At 42.8% G+C, this 10,471-nt stretch overlaps 1 protein-coding gene across 2 annotated transcripts in view; it reads left to right on the top strand.

Annotated features, from left to right (window-relative positions):
- The first annotated feature begins 9,885 nt into the window (after positions 1-9,885).
- The window catches only part of CAB39 (calcium binding protein 39), a 235,191-nt gene continuing 234,605 nt past the window's right edge, over positions 9,886-10,471 (top strand). The window contains exon 1 of one of the 2 annotated variants that reach the window (XM_030215807.1): positions 9,886-10,183. The gene's annotated coding sequence lies outside the window, so the exon portion shown is untranslated. The remainder of the gene's footprint in view (positions 10,184-10,471) is intronic. The other variant, XM_030215808.1, reaches the window with a different exon arrangement.

The following is a 10,471-nucleotide window of genomic DNA, read 5'->3' as shown; positions in this document are numbered from 1 at the left end:
GTACTGATAGAACTAAAAAATGAGCTGGCAGAGCTACTGTTATTGAATTGTAATTTATCCTTAAAATGGAGCGTGGTACCGGAAGATTGGAGGGTGGCCAATGTGACGCCGATATTTTAAAAAGGTTCCAGTGGAGACCTGAGAAATTATAGACCGGTGAGTCTGACGTCGGTGCCGGGCAAAATGGTAGAGACTATAATCAAGAACAAAATTACAGAGCACGTTCAAAAGAATGGACTAATAGGACCAAGTCAACATGGATTTAGTGAAGGGAAGTCTTGCCTCACCAATCTGCTGCATTTCTTTGAAGGGGTAAGCAAACGTGGACAAAGGTGAGCTGGTTGATATTGTGTATCTAGATTTTCAGAAGGCGTTTGATAAGGTCCCTCATGAAAGACTACAGAGGAAATTAGAGGGACATGGGATCGGAGGTAGTGTCTTACTGTGGATTAAAAACTGGTTGAAAGATAGGAAACAGAGAGTAGGACTAAAAGGTAAATATTTGCAATGGAGAAGGGTAGTTAGCAGGGTCCCTCGAGGATTGGTGCTGGGACCTCTGCTTTTTAACATATTCATAAATGACCTAGAGATGGGGGTAACTAGTGAGGTAATCAAATTTGCTGATGAGTCGATGACACAAAGTTATTCAAAGTAGTCAAATCATGGGAAGATTGTGAAAAACTACAAGAGGACCTTACGAGACTGGGAGACTGGGCATCTAAATGGCAGATGACGTTCAATGTGAACAAGTGTAAAATGATGCACGTGGGAAAGAGGAACCCAAACTATAACTACATCATGCAAGGTTCAGCGTTGGGAGTCACGGACCGAGAAAAGGATCTAGGTGTCGTCGTTGATGATACGTTGAAAACTTCTGCTCAATATGCTGCTGCGGCTAGGAAAGCAAATAGAATTTTGGGTATCATTAGGAAAGGGATGGAAAAAAAAATAAGGATATTATTCTGCCATTGTATCGCTCCATGGTGCGACCGCACCTCGAGTATTGTGTTCAATTCTGGTCGTCGTACCTCAAAAAAGACATAGTGGAATTGGAAAAGGTGCAGAGAAGGGCAACAAAGATGCTACAGGAGATGGGATGGCTTCCCTATCAGTATTTTCAAAACCTATTTTTTGAAATGTATTGTACATTTTAAAATGTTTTAAAAAAATTATTTTTGACTTTTCTGTTCGTTATAGCCAGTATTATATAATATGACCTTTTTATAAAATATATTATAAATAATTAAAATAAGCGTTTTAAACATACAGTGGGGGAAATAAGTATTTGATCCCTTGCTGATTTTGTAAGTTTGCCCACTGACAAAGACATGAGCAGCCCATAATTGAAGGGTAGGTTATTGGTAACAGTGAGAGATAGCACATCACAAATTAAATCCGGAAAATCACATTGTGGAAAGTATATGAATTTATTTGCATTCTGCAGAGGGAAATAAGTATTTGATCCCCCACCAACCAGTAAGAGATCTGGCCCCTACAGACCAAGTAGATGCTCCAAATCAACTCGTTACCTGCATGACAGACAGCTGTCGGCAATGGTCACCTGTATGAAAGACACCTGTCCACAGACTCAGTGAATCAGTCAGACTCTAACCTCTACAAAATGGCCAAGAGCAAGGAGCTGTCTAAGGATGTCAGGGACAAGATCATACACCTGCACAAGGCTGGAATGGGCTACAAAACCATCAGTAAGACGCTGGGCGAGAAGGAGACAACTGTTGGTGCCATAGTAAGAAAATGGAAGAAGTACAAAATGACTGTCAATTGACAAAGATCTGGGGCTCCACGCAAAATCTCACCTCGTGGGGTATCCTTGATCATGAGGAAGGTTAGAAATCAGCCTACAACTACAAGGGGGGAACTTGTCAATGATCTCAAGGCAGCTGGGACCACTGTCACCACGAAAACCATTGGTAACACATTACGACATAACGGATTGCAATCCTGCAGTGCCCGCAAGGTCCCCCTGCTCCGGAAGGCACATGTGACGGCCCGTCTGAAGTTTGCCAGTGAACACCTGGATGATGCTGAGAGTGATTGGGAGAAGGTGCTGTGGTCAGATGAGACAAAAATTGAGCTCTTTGGCATGAACTCAACTCGCCGTGTTTGGAGGAAGAGAAATGCTGCCTATGACCCAAAGAACACCGTCCCCACTGTCAAGCATGGAGGTGGAAATGTTATGTTTTGGGGGTGTTTCTCTGCTAAGGGCACAGGACTACTTCACCGCATCAATGGGAGAATGGATGGGGCCATGTACCGTACAATTCTGAGTGACAACCTCCTTCCCTCCGCCAGGGCCTTAAAAATGGGTCGTGGCTGGGTCTTCCAGCACGACAATGACCCAAAACATACAGCCAAGGCAACAAAGGAGTGGCTCAGGAAGAAGCACATTAGGGTCATGGAGTGGCCTAGCCAGTCACCAGACCTTAATCCCATTGAAAACTTATGGAGGGAGCTGAAGCTGCGAGTTGCCAAGCGACAGCCCAGAACTCTTAATGATTTAGAGATGATCTGCAAAGAGGAGTGGACCAAAATTCCTCCTGACATGTGTGCAAACCTCATCATCAACTACAGAAGACGTCTGACCGCTGTGCTTGCCAACAAGGGTTTTGCCACCAAGTATTAGGTCTTGTTTGCCAGAGGGATTAAATACTTATTTCCCTCTGCAGAATGCAAATAAATTCATATACTTTCCACAATGTGATTTTCCGGATTTAATTTGTGATGTGCTATCTCTCACTGTTACCAATAACCTACCCTTCAATTATGGGCTGCTCATGTCTTTGTCAGTGGGCAAACTTACAAAATCAGCAAGGGATCAAATACTTATTTCCCCCACTGTATAATATTAATATATTAATTATTTTTGTCCAAAAGTAAGGAATAATATATTGTAGAGGAATATATTCGAGTTATTCCCCAAGTTTTCAACATCATCACTGTGGTGAGTTACCATTTTTGTTTTAATTATCCATTTATTTTCAAATTACTATATAATAATATATGAGAATGTTAAAGTATTAAATGCTTTAGGTGTTTATATAGGCTTATATATGTATGCTTGATGAGTCTAAATATTAATCTTTGGTTTTATTCATTATAAGCCACTTTGAGCCTACAAATAGGTGGGAAAAGGTGGGATACAAATGCAATAAACAAATATGTTAAAAAAATTTTAAAAATATATTATTTCTGTGTTTTGCATTCTATGTAGACCCCTGACGCATGTGCTAGTCACCGAAACACGGCCCGTGTCGGGTCTTTTTGTCAAGGCTCATTTATTAAAGAACTGTGTTCCATTTTTAAAGGCCCGTGGTGCTGTTTTTTTGTTTGGTTTTCAAAACCTATTTTTAGACATTTTTCTCTGAAGTCCATCAGAAGTGCGTCTATATCTCAAGGGGGCATGCCAGGGGTGTGTTCAAGGTGGGACTTGGGCATTCCTTAGACTTAGACATTTTTCAGCCATAATGGAACAAAATAAAAATGTCCAGGACTAAAAGACGTTTTGAGCTAGACCTGTTTTTATTACAAATAAGGCACAAAAAGGTGCCCTAAATAACCAGATGACCACTGGAGGGAATCAGGAATGACCTCCCGTTATTCCCAAAGCAGTCCCTAACCCCCTCCCACCCCCAAAAAATGTGATGAAAAACATTACTTACCAACCTCTATGCCAGCCTCAGATGTTATACTCGGGTCCATTAGAATAGTATGCAGGTCCCTGGAGTAGTCTAGTGTTGGGTGGAGTGCACTGCAGACAGGTGGACCCTGGCTCCTACCTCCCCCTACCTGTTACACTTGTGGAGGAAACTGTGATCCCTCCAAAACTCACCAGAAATCCACTGTACCCACATATAGGTGCCCCCTTCTCCTGTACGGGCTATGGTAGTGGTGTACAATTGGGGGTAGTGGGTTTTGGGTGGGTTTTGAGGGGCTCAGCACACAAGGTAAGGAAGCAATGGTGAGATGTGTACCTGGGAGCATTTTATGAAGTCCACTGCAGTGCCCCCTAGGGTGCCCTATTGCAGTCCTGGGATGTCAGGGGGGCCAGTCTACTAAAAATGCTGGCTCCTCCTATGTCCCAATGGCTTGATTTTGGACGTTTTACACTTGGATATTTTTTTTCTGAAAATGGCTGAAAAACAAAGACGCCCAAATTATATAACATCCAAATCACAGGACGTCCATAGTATTTTTGAAAGCAAAAGATAGACGTCCATCTTTTTTGAAAATCACCTTCTTTCCTGTTCGGAATTTGGACGTCTTTGTAAAACGTCCAAATTCTGATTTAGACGTTTCTTTTGAAAATGCCCCCCAAAGTGTCTTTAAATAAAAAGCAGACAGATTTTCAAGATTGCACATTATCACTGTCAACTGCTGAGAAACATGTAAATAGGAACAACCAACATAGGGGCCATTTTACTAAGGCATGCCAAAAAGTGGCCTGCGCTGGTGTAGGTACGCATTTTGGACGCGCACAGATCCATTTTTCAGCACGCCTGGAAGAAAGGCCATTCTTTTATGGCCATAAATGGACGTGTGGCAAAATTAAAACCAGCGTACGTCCATTTTCGGCCTGAGACCTTATCGCCACCCATTGTCCTACCGGTAAGGTCTCACGCGCTAACCAGGTGGTAAGTGTCAGTGCACAAAAACTGCCAATTACCGTTGGGTAAGCACCACACAGTAGAAAATAGAAAATATTTTCTACCGTGTGCTTTGGACGCGCGTCAAAAATAGAATTACCTATGCACCTTAGTAAAAGGGTCCCCTAGCTTGAAATCTCCATATGCAAATGCCAGAAACCTAAGAAATAAGATGAGAGAGTTAGAATATATTGCACCAAATGAAAAATAGACATAATAGGCATCTCTGAGACCTGGTGGAAGGAGGAAAACCAGTGGGCCACAGGGCCGGTCAAACCCGGTAAGCAGGGTAAGCACTGCAGGAGGGCGCCTGCCTTCAAGGGCGTCACTTTGCAAGCTGAGTATCTAATCTCTGCTGCTCATCTCAGTCTGGCTCCAAAGCTGTCAGCTCTCGGTCCAGTCCCCTCCCCCCTCCAACTGAATCTGGCTCTGAAATAACTTGTGGGAGCTCAGCTAACCTCTGTCCTCTGCCCAGAGAGGGCTCAGACAGAGACAGCACACCAGAGCCTGGACCCTTGTTTTGTCAGAGACTGCTGTTTAGTGCTGCACCTGACCCACCCTTTTCCACCCCACCCCCCAACCCCAACACAGCAACTCACAGGACAGGAGGGCTAGATGCCTGCTTTCAATTCCTAACCATCACCTATCTCTCATTCCCACTTCAGTAACTCCTGTTAGTCTGTCCAACTCAGATTGTAGAATATGTTAGTTTATGCTGATTAAGTCTGTCCTAGTTAGATCCTAAGCTGTGCTCAATGGGAAGGCTATTGTGCTGCATGCAGAGTCTAATGTCTTAGGATTTCAGGTTAATTTTTGAAGAATTTGAAGAGGGGCTATCTCTGTTCTACATGTGTGACTGCAAGGCCAAGTGTCTAAATAGGGATCTGTTTGTTAGATTCTGAAATTTTGATAACACATAGTTTTTCAGAGTTGGCAAGACTGTCTGTTCTCCTAATTCCTGGTCTGTGTGCTAAGTTATTTTTCTTCTATACTGGTATAATATTTTCAATGATGCCATGGCTGGTAAAAGGGGTGTGTCTACTGTGGGGGTGGAGCCATAGTGATCCCGCCTCTGGATGGGTAGGGGCGCCGACTAATAGACTGCAGGAGGGCGCTAGAAACCCTAGGGCCGGCCCTGGTGGGCCACTGTCATACCAAAATACAAATTATATCACAGTGATAGGATAGATTAAATTGGTGGAGGGGTAGCATTATATGTTAAGGAGGGCCTTGAATCGAATAAACTAAAAATTCTGCAGGACACGAAACACATCTTGGAATCCCTATGGATTGAAATTCCATGTGTAAAGGGGAAAAGGATAGTGATAGGAGTGTACTACCGTCTATCTGGTCAGGATGAACGGACAAATTTAGAAATGTTATCAGAAATTAGGGAGGCTAACAAACTGGGCAACACAATAGTAATGGGTGATTTGATATTGACTGGGTAAATGTAACATCAGTGCAAGCTACAGAGATAAAATTCCTTGATGAAATCAAGGACTGCTTTATGGAGCAGCTGGTTCAGGAGTCAACAAGAGGAGGAACAATTCTAGACCTAGTCCTTATTGGAGTGCATGATCTGGTGCAGGAGGTAATGGTGCTGAGGCCGCTTGGTAACAGCGATCATAATATGATCAGATTTGTTATAAGCTCTTGAGTAAGTATTCACAGGAAATCCAATACATTAGCATTTAATGTTCAAAAAGGAGACTTTGATAAAATGAGAAGAACGGTGAAAAAAACAACTTAGAGGAGCAGCTGCGAAGGTCAAAAATTTACATCAGGCGTGGATGCTGTTCAAAAATACCATCCTGGAAGCCCAGGGCAAATATATTCCATGTATTAAAAAGGAGGCAGGAAGACTATACAACAGACGGCATGGTTAAAAAGTGAGGTGAAGGAAGCTATTAGAGCTAAAAGAAAATCCTTCAGAATATGGAAGAAGGATCCAACTGAAAATAATAGGAAACAATATAAGGAATGGCAAGCCAAATGCAAAGCGCCTATAAGGAAGGCAAAGAAAGACTGAAAAGAAGATTGCGTTGGAGGCAAAAACACATAGTAAACATTTTTTTGGTATATTAAAAGCTTGAAGAGGCAAGGGAATCAGTTGGACCATTGGATGACCGAGGGTAAAGGGGGCACTCAGGGAAGACAAGGCCATAGTGGAGAGATTAACTGAATTATCTGCTTCAGTCTTCACTGAAGATGTGGGAGAGATACAGGTGCCTGAAATGGTATTTAATGCTAACTAGTCAGAGAAACTGAATCAAATCTCTGTAAACCTGGAAGATGTAATGGGGCAATTTGACAAACTGAAGAGTAGCAAATTGCCTGGACTGGATGGTATACATCCCAGAGTACTGATAGAATTGAAAAATTAACTTGCAGAACTATTGTTAGTAATATGTAATTTATCTTTAAAATTAAGCATGGTAGCGGAAGATTAGAGGGTGGCCAATGTAATGCTGATTTTTAGAAAGGGTTTCAGAGGTGAGCCGGGAAATTACAGACTGGTGAGCCTGACCGGCGCCAGGTAAAACTGTAGAGAGTATTATAAAGAACAAAATTACAAAACATATACATAAGCATGGATTAATTAAACAAAACCAACATGGATTTAGTGAAGAGAAATCTTGCCTCACCCATCTACTACATTTCTTTGAAGGGGTGAACAAACACGTGGATAAAGGTGAGCCAGTCGATATTGGATTTTCAAAAGGCATTTGACAAAGTATCTCATGAAAGACTCCAAAGGAAATTGGAAAGTCATGGGATAGGAGGTAGTGCTTTATTGTGGATTTAAAACTGGTTAAAAGATAGAAAAGAGAGAGTAGGGTTAAGTGGTCAGTATTCTCAATGGAGAAGGGTTGATAGTGGGGTTCCTCAGGGGTCTGTACTGGGACTGCTGCTTTTTAACATTTTTATAAATGATCTAGATATGGGAATAACTTGTGAGGTAATTAAATTTGATGACAACACAAAGTTATTCAAAGTTGTTAAATTGCAAGAGGATTGTGAAAAATTGCAAGAGGACCTTAAGAGTCTGGGAGATTGGGCGCTCAGTGTGCGGCGGCGGTGAAGAAAGCAAACAGAATGTTAGGTATTATTAGGAGAGGAATGGAAAACAAAAATGAGGATATTATAATGCCTTTGTATCACTCCATGGTGCAATTCTGGTCACTGCATCTCAAAAAAGATATAGTGGAATTAGAAAAGGTACAGAGAAAGGTGACAAAAATGTTAAAGGGGATGGGATGACTTTCCTATGACGAAAGGCTAAAGTGGCTAGGGCTCTTAAGTTTGGAGAAAAAATGGCTGTGGAGAGATACGATAGAGGTCTATAAAATAATGAGTGGAGTGGAACGGGTGGAAAACAGAGGGTAGGGTTAAATGTTCATTTCTTTCAATGGAGGAGGGGGAACAGTGGAGTGCCAAAGGGATCTGTACTGGGACCAGTACTATTTAACATATTTATAAATGATATGGAAATTGGAACAACAAGTGAGGTGATTAAATTTGCAGATGACACTAAACTATTCATGGTTGTTAAAACACGTGTGGACTGAAATATTGCAGGAAGACTTTAGGAAATTGGAAGAATGGACATCCAAATGGCAGATGAAATTTAATGTGGACAAATGCAAGGTGATGCACATTGGAAAGAATAATCCGAATCATAGTTACCTGATATTAGGGTCCACCTTAGGGGTCAGCGCTCAAGAAAAAGATCTGGGTGTCGTTGTAGATAATAAGCTGAAATCTTCTGCTCAGTGTGCAGCGGCGGCCAAAAAAGCAAACAGGATGCTAGGAATTATTAGAAAAGGGATAGTGAATAAGACCAAAAATACTATAATGCCTTTGTATCGCTCCATGGTGCGACTGCACCTTGAGTATTGCATTTAGTTCTGGTCGCCGTATCTCAAAAAAGATATAGCAGAATTAAAAAAGGTTCAAAGAAGAGCGACCAAAATGATAAAGGGGATGGAATTCTTCATCTTGGAAAAGAGAGGGCTGAGGGGAGATATGATTGAGGTCTACAAAATCCTGAGTGGTGTAGAACGAGTAGAAGTAAATCAATTTTTTACTCTTTCCAAAAGTACAAAGACTAGGGGACACTCAAGGAAGTTACACGGGAATGCTTTTTATTCTTTCAGAACAAATAGGAGTAAATATTTTTTCATTCAATGAATAGTTAAGCTCTGGAACTCTCTGCTGGAGGATGTGGTAACAGCGGTTAGCATATCTGGGTTTAAAAAAGGGTTGGACAAGTTTCTGAAGAAAAAGTCTATAATCTGCTATTGAAACAGACATGGGGAAGCAACTGCTTGCCTTGGGATTTGTAGCATGGAATCTTGCCACAATTAGAGTTTCTGCCAGGTACTCATGACCTGGGTTGTGCACTGTTGGAAACAGGATACATGGTCTAAATGGACCATTGGTCAGACCCAATATGGCTACTCTTATGTTCTTATATTTACTCTTTCCAAAAATACTAGGACTAGGTGACATGAAGCTACAAAGTAGTACATTTTTAAAAAATCAGATAAAATATTTCTTCTTTCAATTTGTAATTAAACTCTGAAATTCGTTGCCAGAGAATGTGGTAAAAAGCAGTTAGCTTAGCGGGGTTTAAAAAGGGTTTGGATATCTTCCTAAAAGTCCATAAGCCATTATTAAGATGGACTTGGGAAAATCCACTGCTTATTTCTAGGATCATCAGCATAAAATGTATACTGTTTTTGGATCTTACCAGGTACTTGTGACCTGGATTGGTCACTGTTAGAAACAAGATACTGGGCTTGATGGACCTTTGGTCTGTCGCAGTATGGCAATGCTTTTCTTATCAATCTTATTAATATTTATATCAACCTTATTAGTATTAATCTTCTTAATATTAATATTGTGCTATTTTTTGGGCTACTTTTGGCCACAAATTGGGCTGGAAAATTGTGGGGAATTCAGAGAATCCGTGAATACCTTGACCGCACGCCATATGCTGTCAGGTTGATATGATGAAGGTTTAGTTTGGCATAACTGTATTCATTTTCACCCTGTCTGGCTAGGGGGCGCTCATGAGTGAGACAGAACCTAGGGGAAGGGTTGACGGCTTACACGACGTTGCAACTGCAGACAGGGACGACCTCCTCAGCACCGTAGCTTTTTGAAGTAGCCTTGTTCCGAGCGGCTGCAGTGACACCGCCGAGTCGTCGTGGGGCAGCAGCGCGGGAGGCCTGCAGTGCCTCTGCACCGCGCGAGAGGGAGGAGAGAGAGACGCCGAGTTTGGAGACTGGCTGCCAGTCCCCCCTGTCCGTTGTCGCCTCGCACAGCCGGAACTTCCGAACCCAGGACCCCTGCCCGGCCGAATCTTGCAAGTACTTCCAGGGAGGACGGAGTTGCCGGTGTACCAAAGACTGACCAGCTGACGGACGGACCGAGGAGGGAGGACGGAGCGCAAGGAAGGCCGCAGCCGCCAGCCCGCCCCGAGGAGCCGTCGCCGCAGCAGCAGCGAACAAGTAAGTGAGTGAAATCCCTGCCCTGACCCGGCCTTCACTCGGCCGGGAGAAGGTTAGGAACAGAGACTTCGGCGTCTGGGAGGGAGGTGGTGGCGCTGCCCCACGCAGTACTGAGGAGGGGAATGGAAATGAATTTGCCGTACAGGGGAGCAAGTGGAAGAGAGAGGGAACTATCCCGGGCTATGTAGGGGCATAGGGAACGGTGGTGTAAAGAGACCTAGTTGCCTCGGGTCGTAGAGATTGGTTGGAAGGAGTACGGATACCAGGAGAGGGAAGAGGGTGAAATGC

This window comes from Microcaecilia unicolor, chromosome 10 (genome assembly GCF_901765095.1).
Source record: "Microcaecilia unicolor chromosome 10, aMicUni1.1, whole genome shotgun sequence".
Classification (NCBI taxonomy): Eukaryota; Metazoa; Chordata; class Amphibia; order Gymnophiona; family Siphonopidae; genus Microcaecilia; species Microcaecilia unicolor.
Note: the sequence above shows the minus strand (reverse complement) of the source record. Positions and strands in the feature narration are given on the sequence as shown.